This window comes from Aquila chrysaetos, chromosome 3 (assembly GCF_900496995.4).
Source record: "Aquila chrysaetos chrysaetos chromosome 3, bAquChr1.4, whole genome shotgun sequence".
NCBI classification, from domain to species: Eukaryota; Metazoa; Chordata; class Aves; order Accipitriformes; family Accipitridae; genus Aquila; species Aquila chrysaetos.
In genome coordinates, this window is record NC_044006.1 from 52,272,361 (window position 1) to 52,286,605 (window position 14,245).

Here is a 14,245-nt window from a genome sequence, read left to right on the forward strand (position 1 = left end):
TTTCTAATGCGCAGAATCACTACTGAAAATTCAGGTTTTTGTACTTCTTAGGGATATCATCTCTTATTGACAAGGCCTCGAAGAAGCACTGTGTCATTATTTGCTGTTGTACCAATTATGTGTGTATCATCTACAAGTATTTTGCATTTCCTTTTTATTAATCAACAAATCTGGAATACCATGAATAAGCAGCAAATTTCTGCTGAGGAGCACTGGAAGAGCTTCACTGGGTAAAGATGCTCAGGTTTTGGATAACCTGTCAGGTAACAACAGCTGGGTTGCTGCTGGCTGCGGTTGGAGATGGAGAGCAGGGAACAGACCTGGAGCTGAACTATTTGTACCAGAGCTGCTGCTGGCTTGCTTTGGCTCCCAAGGAGCCACATACTGCTCTGTGAGAGCCTCAGGAGAGCAAAAACTGTGTGAAGTTTTAGCTGGAGCAGCTTTGTCTCATTCTTTCAGAAGTCTGTGATGGATTATGTTGTTATTATTAATAGCAATGTGTGCTGCATCCAGCACACTTATTATGCTTATTATTAATAACGGATGCTGCCGGATGATAATACTAATGCAAAAGGAGAAACAAAGCAACAACTTACTTAAACAACTGTGAAAATGTTCATTGCTTCTTCAATACTCCATTAATCCCAAAGCAGTTATAAAACTTACTGCTGGATACTGGCTACAAACCAATGTGACAGATGGGGAATGAAAATAAGTGTCTTTCAGAAACCACCCATGGCAATGTATTTCACTTTTACATTTTAGGCCTGAGTCTCTGCTCCTAGCCATGAGGTAACACAGTGTAAATATATACGTCTGTGAATAACTGTAATGAAAAGAGGTCCAAATGATATTTAAGATAAAATGTATGGACATTGCTTAGAAATAAGTAAACTCATTTTGGAATTTATTTTCCAAAGCATTATGGAGTTTACATTACCTGATAGGACTAATACGAAGTTCAATTAATTGTGTACTGAAAGTTCAAATGGCAATAAAGAATTGTCCTCGAGAGACTGATCTCGATGTGACCCCAAAAGTCATGCCCTTCTTACAGATGTAATGCAAGGGAATGTTGTTATAAGAATTGCATAAAGGAAGAAATGGGCATCAAATTCATCTCCCCTGTACCCACTCTTCACTACCATACTCGTTCTGCTATCCTTGTGTTACTGATGCTTCTACTGTCAAGCCCACTGTTGACATAAGAGTCAACTGGATTACTCTTTTCCACTTCTGGTAATTTTCAACGTTATCTAATTTTGTAGCATTATAAAATATTCCACAGTTGAGGTGTGGATACCTTTAGAATTTTCAAATACTTAGGCATATAGGTACTGTGTTTGTTTTAAAAATAATAAAATTTAAATCATTGTTCTTTTTTAAAAAATGGTTCTGATTTCCATTTCTAAATGAAGTTTTTCACATTTCGAGGCTACACAAAGAAGTTGCCCCATGTCATGGTGTCAGGCATAGGCAACAAAAAAGTATCTATGCAAAAATTCCCACTCTCTGATGAAACAGCCACCCACTGATTTACACCTAGTTTGCTCCTTTCCATTTTGTTATTTAACTCTGTGATATCTGAGAGCTTTGCTTTTAATTACTGAACTCCTTTAAGCATGTCCCTTATCTACTTCTCAGAGCATCTGTGTCTTTTCAAAGATACACTTATCTAGTCTGCCACTTATGATGCCTATTTATGTATCTTTAGGTTAAATACGGAATGTGAGTGCAGTGATTTATGACAAAGAAAAACCTTTTGCTGGAAGAATGATGGGCCTGGATTCTATCAGGATGAAAAATGATGGATGCAGGATTCCACCACGTCTCTCGGTTTACAACCATATGGTCAGAAAGCGAATAACCAGTAGCAACTCTTCAGATGGCTTACATGAAATATATGTGCAAGCTGAAGCAGAAAGGTATGCAGATGCCTAGAAAATGTAGCATTACGACCTGAATGACAAAGCAGCAGACTAGGACAAAAGCCAGGAGGAAGCTCGCTCCAGCTGGCTGTGCCAGCGAGCTGCCCTCAGAGATGGCCCCCAAGCGCGGCATAGGGCTGGGGCAGGCAGGTCTGCGCTGCTCTCGCACGTGCCGCACGTGCTGGGTGGATGAAGAACAGCACAGCGGCAGAACGGTGATGCTAGCTCTGAACAGTTTAAAAGCGCCAACATCATGTGGAGAACCTCAAAAGGTCAAATCAAGATCTTTGGTCTTTTCTTTTTCTTTAACAGCTAGATAGATTAACAGGAAAAAATCCTGATGTCAGGTTTGATTGGCTGAGTGTAGTTAACGGCACATAGCCCACGCTGTCCTGCCAATCTAAGTTTTAGACCCAGCTTTGTCCATTGCTTCTGGTATTAATGCAGGATTTTTTTTTACTGGATATTTTACTGCTAATAGGTTATTTTATATTTCATTGTTGCTGTGGGTTTTTTTCCTACACAACTTTCTTAGCAGTACTCCTAAAAGAATAAACCAGTAGCTGCATAGCAGCTGTGATGGATCTTCTAGCATCCAAAGCATCCACAATTAAAGCTCATTATTCCAGCTTGCTTTACAAGATAATACATTTTTAAAAATGCCATTACAAGATAAGCACCAAAATGCTAATTAAAAACAAATTAAACATCTTTACATGCTTAAAAGCTGCAAGAACTTTATATTGTGACTGAACTGTCAACAGTAACCTTTTATTAGCAGCTCTGTGCACTGTAAAACTGCCACTCATATAGGAAAGAGAATAGATGCAGTACATCTCGAGCATATGGAAAACAATGTCACAAATTATAAAAGCAGAAAATCTGAATAGGTTTTCATTAAATGCTTTGATAGTCATGAATTGATTGTAAACAAAACATCAAACATCAGGATAAAATCTATAGCCTGTTAAATATCCCAAACACAGTTTGTTCCAAGTAGGTCTATGAAACAAGGACCCACATCAGTGTTGAAGTCTGTACTTTTAAAAAAATTGCGGCATAAACCAGGTATTTTACTAACAGACACCACCGATGGTCCCAGTCCAGAACAGTGGATCCAAGCATGATATCTGCTCCAAAAGTTAACATCAACACTCTGATTATTCACAGTGGGCAACAGGAGCAAAGCTGAGTGAAATTTCTACATCTTGTGAATCCTTTGCAGATTTTTCAAATCTGCCGTTTCTGTAATTGCATGACCTTTTAAACGCATCTACCTAACTACTTAGACCAAAGTGATCAAACCTGATGATGAATGGCTCTAACCTTGCATCACTGCAATTATTTCTTGGGAAAACAAGATGCCATAGGAGAATGACCTGCTACAGCTGAAGTCTTCTACTTCTCTGCATCTGTTTATGCTAGAAAAGAACCTGGTATAAATCACCACCTGGAAGACACAAGGCAGCAGCCCACTCAGCCTCTCTCCTCCTGCCCCACAAAGTCCTGCTCCTGCAGATCTGCATTTATTCATACCAGAAGGTTATGCCAGCAGATGGTCTCACTGCAGCACATGCGATCCCTGGAGAAGACACTCCAGCACGGCCACCAGGGCTCCATGCAAGGAAGGCCACAATGAAGTGGAGCGAGCAAGGCACCAGGACCCCACCAGAGACATGGAGAACAAGGAGCAAGCAACTGAAACACCACCATCCATATTGCATGCAAAGACAAGCCTTCAGTGTGTATTTCTTTCTGCGCTCAAGGGCCCTTAGCAAAGGAGGCTCTTCTGTGTCAAAACAGACGTAAAATGGACACAATCATGTAGACAACATGGGTAGCTGGGGATTAAGACCCAAGTACAAAATCAGAGGCATGTGCATATGGGCATACAGATGCACCTGCATGTCTCTAATTTGTCAAACACCACTTATTCATTGTACCAGAGCATCATGATCCCCTTATCACAAACAGATATATATCGGAGGGATGGCAAACCTAAAGTAAGTCTGAATCCTTTCTGGATTATGTAGTTCAGGTAAAAATAGAACTCAGTTACGAAGTAAATCTGATCTTACAAAACTGAGCTTTTGTTTATTACAGAGTTAAGACAAAATATAGCCTTTTGGTCAGAAAAAATTGTTCAAGCTCTAATAACACAGCTAAAATGGTCCTAAGTCTGCACCATTATTATTTGGGTTTTGCAAAAAGCCTACAAGGCTTTGCAAAGTCTTTGTGGAGATAAACCTAATATGCAGAGTCAGCCACTCTGCTTCAGAGGAAGGAAAATGTATCTTTTATATTCCTGATACTGGAGCCTGTAATGAAACAGAGCACATGTTTTTCTCCCTTCTGCTTTCAGCTCTATGTGTAATTCTTTCTTCTCTTCTTTTGGTGGTTGGCAACAAAAGAATTTCTTTCTCCTCTCCGTGCTGACTGAAGTGACGTGGTCCCTTCCTTCCTTGCCCTCCAGACTGCTTGAACACCACTGTATATTAGCAGAGTGTAAGAGAAGGCATTAGGTATTAACTGAACTTCACAGAGTGAATCAGTGGCTATTTTACAAAGAAGAGGTATGGGAATAATGAAGATGAATCATATACTCCCTGACCTGTAAGTAGTCCAAAGCAGAGAGCCATCACGAAACGAAGCAGGCAGCTTCTGTAAAACTTTAATCCTCTTTACTAGCTTCAGCTTTCTGAATGCACATGTTGCTTATCATGTGACTGTTACCCAAATATCCGTTCTGTTATTAACTAGTGATTTTGTCCTTCAGTGTAGTCGATAAAGCATTTCAAACCCATCTTTATAAAGTATGCTCATTAAAAAAAACTGACATGCAGTCATTCCCTTCTAAAACAGGTGAAGTATTTCTCTAGAGCTTTATTTAGTTCCCCTTTTTTATTCTGAAAATAATTAGATCCTCAGAGTGAAGTGCCACACAACTTTGGTAAGGACAGCTGAATGACTCCTTTTCTCCTTTGTTACGTGACTATTGCAGCAGCACGTGTGTTCATAACAGAACGTAATGAAAGAGACATCACACCAAGTGCTCTCCAGAGGCAGCTTAAAAAGCCTTCTCCTTGCACCATTGCAGCCAACTACAGCCGGATCATTCAGAATCAAACTTTTGATTAAAAGTGGGTATCCAACAGGAATCCATCGACCCATGTCAGCAAACAAGAATTCAGAAGCTTTATAAAGAAACTTCCCTTCCCTGAACCCAGCCCTACTGAAGACAATAGATTTGCATTAATTGCAACAGACTCAGGTGGTCACATCCAGAACCCACCGGGAGAGTCACCCCTATGGCCTGAAGAACTGAACTTTTCTTCAACTTCTCCAAATTGCTATCCTGGATAATAACTGCAATCTTATCTTTTCAGACAGGAAGGGCCAGGAGCTCCCTTGCATGTAAAACATACGTTTTACATTTTACAGATGCAATGTGAGCCCTGTTCTCACAACAGGATAATTTCTTTCCTTCTGTGTGTGTCTTGGCAGGGATGATAGAGGCAGATGCTATTATTCCCAATATAAAAAGGGAGAATTTAGGCACAGAGAGATTAAGGATAAATATTTATTAACTGAACGTCCTGTTTGAAGCAATAGAGTCTGAATTTCCAGAGAGCTTTGTGCTATTTAGAAATATATGTGTTCACAATACAAATTGCAGAGACTCCAGCTGCAGCTGTAATTTCTCTGTGCATTTATAAATCAGAGCTACCAAGTCAGACAGCTGGAAAATGGGTAACACAGGGACTGCCTGTGAAAACTTTGGTTTACCTGATCTGTCCAGGGCCACACAGGACCTCGGTGGAAAAATTAGAAACAGGGTCCAGTTCTCTGCGACGTTGGAGAAGTTCGTGGAGCCCTTCCCACGGGCTGCAGTTCTTCACAAACTGCTCCAGCATGGGTCCCTTCCACGGTGTGCAGTCCTTCAGGAGCACACTGCTCCAGCATGGGTCCCCCACGGGGTCACAAGTCCTGCCAGAAAACCTGCTCCAGCGTGGGCTCCTCTCTCCACAGATCCGCAGGTCCTGCCAGGAGCCTGCTCCAGCGCGGGCTTCCCACGGGGTCACAGCCTCCTTCGGGAAACCCACCTGCTCCGGCGTGGGGTCCTCCACGGGCTACAGGTGGATATCTGCTCCACCGTGGACCTCCATGGACTGACTGCAGGGGGACAGCCTGCCTCACCATGGTCTTCACCACGGGCTGCAGGGGAATCTCTGCTCCGGCGCCTGGAGCATCTCCTCCCCCTCCTTCTTCACTGACCTTGGGGTCTGCAGGGTTGTTTCTCTTACATGTTCTCACTCCTCTCTCCGGCTGCCGAATCCCACCTGTCCCAACTCTTTCCTTCTTAAAAATGTTATCACAGAGGTGTTACCACTATCACTGATTGGCTTGGCCTTGGCCGGCGGCGGGTCCGTCTTAGAGCCGGCTGGTATTGGCTCTCTCTCTCGAACATAGGGGAAGCTTCCAGCAGCTTCTTACAGAAGCCACCCCTGTAACACCCCCCCCGCTACCAAAACCTTGCCACACAAAACCAATACAAACGTTCACTGTCATATGGTGACACCTCTTCCTTTAATACCCTGCCCAATCCTCTGCTTATTGTCCATTTTCTAGAACAAATTAAGCAGGATTCATTCAAACAGACCCTGATTCATTCCCAAACCAGCTCCACAACAGGCAGCACGTGAGGTAGGAGTCCTGAGGTTAAAAACCACAATGACGATGCACAATGCATTTTTCAAAATTGTTGTTTTTCTCCACATTTCTCTGCTTTTTAAAAATCCTTTCTCACTATTAAAAAAAACCCAATACCACAAAAAAACCACAGTAGCTGCCTAATATAAAAGAGTTGCAGGATGTCATCTTTTGCTTGTTTGTTGGAGCAAACTGAAGAAAATCCTGAAATTTCATCATATTGATGAATATTGGTCCCAGCAGGAACTTTCTGATTCACTGCTGCTTGAGCTAATGAACCCTCAGTAATGCATTATCATCCTCCCTGAGGACCAGCCCTAGAGAGGGACAGAGATATTCTGTGAACAAGTTATGCAGAAGTTTGCTAGCAAGAAGAAACCATGAGCCTAGGAAACCCTGGGTTTTCTCCAAAGGAAAGGCAAACTTACTGGCACTATAGAGCCATATCTTTTCCCTCTACCTACCCCTTCCCAGATCTGGCTCTTGCCCCTTCTTTATTAGGCAGTTCTTCTGCAGTAGCTGAGCTCTGGATGCTGAGATTGACAGGTCAATGAGGGTAGAAAGGGCCCTCTTAATTCTGCACCCAAACAAAGCGCAGAGGGCAGTGTGCTCCCCTGGGGAAGGTCTTGCTTAGCTTTATTTCCTTATTTATTTTTCCTTCAGGGAAATCTATCTGGCAAACTTTAGTAAGTACCTAGTCTGTACAAAATACGTGAGCAGTGATAAGAAAAGGTATATCCCCTGTGTCATCTTCCCCATGTTTCAATTCTTTGCTCCAAAACAAGCAAAACAAACAAAAAACAAACTTAAAACACAATGCCAACATTTTTTGGATAATCAGGATAGCACACTTTACACCAACCTGCATCTTAAAAAATGGGTAGAATATGTTGTCAGAAATGAAATTAAAATATTCAGTCTCTGGTAGACGCTTAAAAAGAGAATTTCAGTTAAAGTGCTTAAATTCTAGCAAAGTTATATAACTGAAAAAAGGGACTAGTAGTGAGAAATATTAAGTAGGTTTACAATAAAGTTGGATCTGGAAGTAAAAAATGTATTAAACTACTTTTTTTCAAAAGTGATGCAGATACAGGTTTATGAAAATTATTTGTAAATTCGTGCTATATTTTGATCTTTAGTCATGAGAAAAATAGCTTTACAAAGAAACTCAGGTGCATTTTTTAACACTTTTAATGAAATATTTCTTTTTTTTCTCTTGATGTAACACTTTGACAAGCAATTTGCCTAACTTTGAAAGTTAAAAAAAGAAGCAAAATTATGTAGGAGAAAGCTTACCTTTCCATTTCAGGAGTGAAAGTGGATCAGTTTATTTTCAGGTCAGATCTTCAGGAATTATTCTTTTGCCTGGTTACCAAATCAGAAAAAAAATCACCCATACACCTCTAAATAAGTGTCATGCCTGATCATTCCCTCAGTTCTCCACTTTCATCGAAAAATGTGGAAGTGAACAGATACATGCTTTGGCCCTATCCGATGCATACTTGAACATATGTATAATTACGTCTTTATTCACAAAGTACCTACATGGTTTTGTCACACAATTAGGTCCTCTTGGCATTTGAATCTGAATGTTGATGAGGCAGATAAAGTGCCCCAGAACATTGTCTCAAAGCAGTGGCGTCCCATTGTTATTCTAAAAATCAAAACACTTCCTAGGACAGAAAATGAACACTTAGTCAGAGGCAGGATTTATTTCCAGGATAGCTGATGAACCTGTGAGAATTTAGTCAAAAAGGAAAAGGCTGAGCCCATGATGTTATTTGGCAGATGTTCCTGCACTGAAGGAACAGCTGTTCTTGGAAAGGTTTTGGTGCCTCTGTAGCCTGAGTTACAGGAATGGCTTGATGTCAATTTATTCTACTGGAGAGGGAAAGGGGCTCAACAATAAAATAAAAAGGCACTTCTATTGATAGGTGAACTTTGTACCTTTGAATGGTCTTTTGCCACAGGGTAGAGATCAGCCATTGAAATATTTGACTGGCTGCCACCAGCCCCATTTGGTCAATGGGATCAAATAATCAAAATGATGCCATCAAAACAAATCACATCAAAATCTTATCTTTCACCAAAATTCTGACTAACTCAGCAGCAAACTACTCCAGTGGATCAGAACAGCAATGTCAGGGGTTAATAATAAGTAGGGCGGCACCCGTACCCTTAACACAGTCTAGGCTGTGTTAGAGGCAGAAGGTACAAAACCCAACATGAGAAGAGGCAATTGACCTGTTGTGTCAATACATTCATAAGAACAACAGTCCCTGGAAAAGCTTCTTCCCCAAAGCACTGTCTTCAGCTGCTGCTCGCTGCTTCAGGGAATTCTGGCAGCCTGTTTAATTTTTATCAATTAGCAATTAATTAGCAGTTTCTTACAGAAAACAACTGATAAACAAACATAAAATAAGCTCACACAGAATTCCCTGAAGATGACCTCATCTTCAAAAGGCACTTGAAAAGAAAAGCTAGCATAAGATCTTTTAAAAAAAGGAAACCAAAGAAAACACTCTTTAGTTTCAAGTGATTTATTCAAAGTAGAAGACGGATGGTTTTTGCATCTTTGTCAATTGTTGGTTTGTACTTGACAAATACAAGGACCTTTGAAAAGACAAAGGCAGCACTACAATGGACCATGTTCCCTCCTTGAAGAAGTTTGCAAAAACCCTTTCAAACAACAGGGACAGCACCAGGGCTAGGAATAGAGCAGGGGAAAACTGCCTATTTTAAGGGAAACCTAAAAGACACTTTTGTTGGAACTGTTTTAATGGCTACTTGGAAGGTAAATGTAAAATGCTTATTAATGTTACTTATTAATCGAGTCTCATTCATTTTCACCCCTGGGTCTTGCCTGAGCTTTAGCGGAAATTAAGTTCCTTGAGGTATAAGGAAAGCACAATACTACTGATTTCATCTCTCCCTTGCTCTCATACATGTGACGTGTAAGCCACAAAATCTTCTCACCTTGCCAAAGAACACATGAGCAACAAGAAACATAAAGCTTGCACAAGAAATATAAAGCTGTAAGGTTTATCTCTTCAAAGCAAAGGAGACTGTCCAAAACCTCAGCTGCATGATCCTTCATTTCTGATGCAATGATAAAGCTATAAGATGCCAAATTTTTTGAAAGATAAAGAGGAAATGTTGGGACCAAGTATGGTATTTTACCATATGCAAGTGGAGCTATAAGGGGAGCTGTAAGAACTGTGACCAGTCTTCATCTTTCTATTTTCTGAGCAAATGTGGAAGTTTGGACAAGTCTTTCTCCCTGTTGAAAACTCCCTTTTCATTGAGAGGGGATGGAGGGGATCTAATTCACTCATACATTTGTCGTTGTTACCAAGATGGAGCAAGAGCTGGGAGACCAGCTCTGGCTGTGTATTCAGAAGTGGAGGGCTGGACTGCCACACCACTGGCTTCAAGGTCAGATTTTGGAAAGTCTCTCAGAGTATCCTTTGTTCTATGAGGTGTGTACATCATCCTGTAAACTTTGTCTGCATACAGCAGCCATTGCCCTCGTGGGTGCAGGCTGAATTATACAAGTCACTGTCGACACTACTGGGTGCCGGTGGCCTTGTGAAGATTTAGCTGTTTCTTGGTGTTGCGAGCGTATTGATTCCTGCAGACTCAACAGCCTCTGAAGCTTAGCACTTTGGGGAGGTTTTCACACACCACTTTCTCAGCGTGCCCTTTTCCCCTTTTTGGCCCGCTGTTTTCTGGAGGGTTTTCCTTCATCCAGACTTGAAGTCACGCACAGAAAAAGGGATTTCTAGGACATCCCTTTCTAGTAGTGTGTGCTTGCTGGAGATGGATTTAGCCATCCCTAGAGTTTGCTTCTCTATAAACACAAGAGTACAATATCTGCAGGACTCAATGGTGCTGTCTGAGGATAGTATGGTGTGCTGCAGGTCTGCTCTCGCACAACTGGGAGCAAATCCCAGCGAAGCACTGGGCTGCTGCTGGAGAGGGACCTCCTGGCAAAGGCAATGGCAATCACTCACAGAGAGAGGAGAGCAGGATCCTGCCAGCCCTACAAGAACATGGTATCTCTTATCTGATGTATATGTTGATGTTGCTAAAGTGCTCTTACTGAAAGCTGGGTGTCCCAGCTTAAGCAGTAATGTTGGCCCGTAGCTGGAAGAGCAGGCCAAACCCACAACAATTAGAAATCTCATGCAGCCGAGTCACTGGGCTTTATATCATGAATCATAAGTCAGCTGCTGCTTTGAAGAATCATTTTGGACTGCCATTTATGCCCGTGCGTTTTATCAGCTTAACCTAGTGTTGCTGAATTCATCATTTCTCCCTTTTTGAAGGAATGGCTGTTAAAAGGCAGCACAGCTGTGAGTGCTCTGGAGGATCTGGCCATGCCAATACCAAGAGGGGAGTTTCAGAATAGTAGCTTTAAAACCCTCCTGCCACAGCAGAGCAAGGTATGATCCGATTTACCCAGGTGGATGATCAAGCTGTACATACAAAAGTCATTATCTGCATTCCAGGTGACTGGGGAGATTAGTAATTCACTCAAGTGTTTCTCTGGTGGCTGAAGAGCACATCTGAATCCCCTGCTATGTCTCATGACTGTACAGTTGGGAATGCAATCAGAAATATTAAGCAAAACTTCTGGATTATAGTGGCAGGCACTTGTCAGACTCAACTTGCGTGATGTGATGCTGAAACCTTAAGACACACGTGTCTTGGGTTTAGACTCTACACCAGTGCCTGGAACAGGGTAGAAGGGGAATTTAAGGCACCTGAAAAATAAATTTTCATCCCAAACAGACAGCAGTTAAAAATTAACTCCCTCGATACCTCCCTGACAAGGCTTTCCAACTGCTTAGGTCTACTCTCCATGTACCCAAAATGTCCCCAGTCAGACCATCTTGCAGCCCACGCGTAAGCACACCTAATGTTGCACCATCTAAGTCCCTGTCACGACCCAGACTGGACAGACCAGGGAGTCCTGTTTAATTCGAAATTCCCTCGGGCTAAATTAAGATGAAACGACACCAAACAATCAGTTAAAGATTTTATTCGTGACAGAAGCAAACTGAACTGGGGAGGCGTGGTAGTAGGTGGCAGGGTTTCTCACAACAGGAATTGGCATAAGACTACTTCTGTAAACTGTGTAACCATCTACATCAATTCAGGGAATAAGGAGATCCCTCCCGTCGAGTCACGAGGTTCAGAGCAGACCCACTTGCTTTCCAGACTCCCCCTCAGAGAAGGGTCTAGGGACAGCTGGATCTACTCTACTCTACCAAGTCTCAGACTTGGTCAACGGTTTATGTCTTGAAATGGATGAGGTGCAGGGATTGTGGAAAAGTAAAAGGAAAGAGAGAAGAAGACAGAGAGAGAGAAAGGAAGAGAGAAAGATTTCACCGGTCCTGGGTCCAGTGTTGGTTCAGTCAGCCGAGGGGTCCAGTCAGCCGAGGGGTCCAGTCCTGGTGGGCTTGCACACCCAGGGCTTAAGTTGGTGTCCTTTTATCATCCTTGTCCCTCCTTTGGGTGGGCACCCGAACTCGTCAGGTTAATGAGCAGTTTGTGAGCCTTTGGGCTTGGGGGTCTTTTGGGGAGTAACTTCTCCTTCTCTGCAGACACGGCCATTGTTTGATCTTTGTATCAGAACAGCTTATCAGAACAGGGAGCTGCGCACCCTCCAGCACGCCCTCCCCCTCCTGTTGCTGATGTCTGAGCTGATGGGCTTTTCACCTTGGTTCCTTGCTGTGCAGGGTTTGTCTTTAAGCAGAACTTGCCCCACCACAATGTTTGAGACATTAACTCTTTCAGTCTCTCACAGTCCCCTGCGGGATCAGATCTAGAAGGCATTGCCAGATTGCACCTCACACACAGCCATCAGATCAGGCTCCTCTGAACCTGTAGTAGTGTATTTGCTGCAAGATAGTGGCCGAGTAGCTAGATAACTCACTTGTCTAGAGGGGAGAAATGGAGATCCTTCCTCTCAGAACAGTGTATATTATACAAGCACCTGTCTTATACATTTTCTTTTTATTGTAGCACTCTTGCTTCACTTCCTAACCATTAACCTCCAGTGCCAAGTTCTCTCTTGTGTGTTCTCACGTTGGCCCAATGGACCTTACCTTTTCTGCACTGCAGGTGAGATCCAGTGGAAAGGGAAGGAGTGCCCGTATGAGACAGCTTGCTGACCCCTATGCTACCCTGCAGGGTGAAAAAGCTGGGTCTGAACTGTCTCAGGCTGAAGTATAATTGAACGTCCATCATCCATACAGTGGCTGGCTATTGCATAGCAGAGGCAGCAGTGGTATAAGACATCCTTAATATTTATGATCGGCTCATTCAATGGGGGATGGATGCTCTGCTCCCATCTTAAGGTATCAGTCTTTTCCTGTGTATTTTACTGGGAACCACAGTGTTTCTTCCAGGACTCTGTATTTCATCTAAATCCTTCAGTGAATCTTGCCTGTGCTTGTTTGTGTTTGTCTGCAAAGAACAACCATGGCCCTGAAATACAATGAGTGAAATGGTGGATAAATATCATTTGAAAAGGTCATCCTGTTAGTAAAATTGCACTCTGTGAACAAAAGATGACTGAAGGCAAAGTGATCTCCAGTCACTTTCTAGTAATGAGAAGTACAAGTTAGCCAGGCTTTTTGATAGCAGTAGCTGAACTTTGTTCTCAAATCTGTATGACAACAGTTCTGAGAATGGTGATCTCCTACGTTAGTTGAGGAACAGCATTTCTCCTCAGGGCCAATACTGGTGTCAATATACATAAATCTTTTCAAGATTCAAGCTTTAGTTTCACAACCACTTCATCAGAAAGAAAGCACGGTCAATAACCTTCCTCATACAGGAATCCTTGGCAGCAGTTATATTGATTGTGATGTCTCAGATTTGGAAAACCTGCTCCATGCAATGAGATGACATTGTAAAGAAATAAAAACCAAACTCCCTTACAACTTGCTTTCACTTCCTTGTCTGAGTGAATGCTTCTAGCACACCTGGAGCCTTTGAGTTTACCTGATAATTATAAAATGTTCTTAAAACACTGGTAGTTGACTGTTCTAATTACTAGAAATTTGCTTTTAGGGAAGATGTTCACCAGTTAAATAGACCTTGAATCAGATGTTTTCCTTCCAAGCTCCAGTCTTAGCATCTGTGATCAGTGATCATGTTACTATCACCACTTTGGTTGTAGAGCTTAACTACCTGCACTTGTAATACAGTTCTTCTGTCCCCTCTGGGCCCCATCCTGCCACAAGTTCTATGTGAACTGATGCTTCCATCTCTACAGAGTTTTGCTGAAATCATGATAGTGGCTAAGGATGAAAGATGACCAAACTTCTTCATTCGAATATATTATTCATAAACTTGTTATTGGGTGAATATCAATGACTTTTAATACATGTCAATGAATATTAAGGACTTGGAGAATATGAATTTATTTGATTTTTTTTCAAGTAGTGATAATAAAAAAGTTTTGAGACTTTTTTTTAGCAAGAAGGAAAAAAAGACAATCTATGAGGATGTTTTTTCCACTTCAAAATGTGTCCAAAGCTACTTAGAAAGATTAATGTTAAAAAGTGCAACTTCCTTTTGTTTTGATTCCTTTA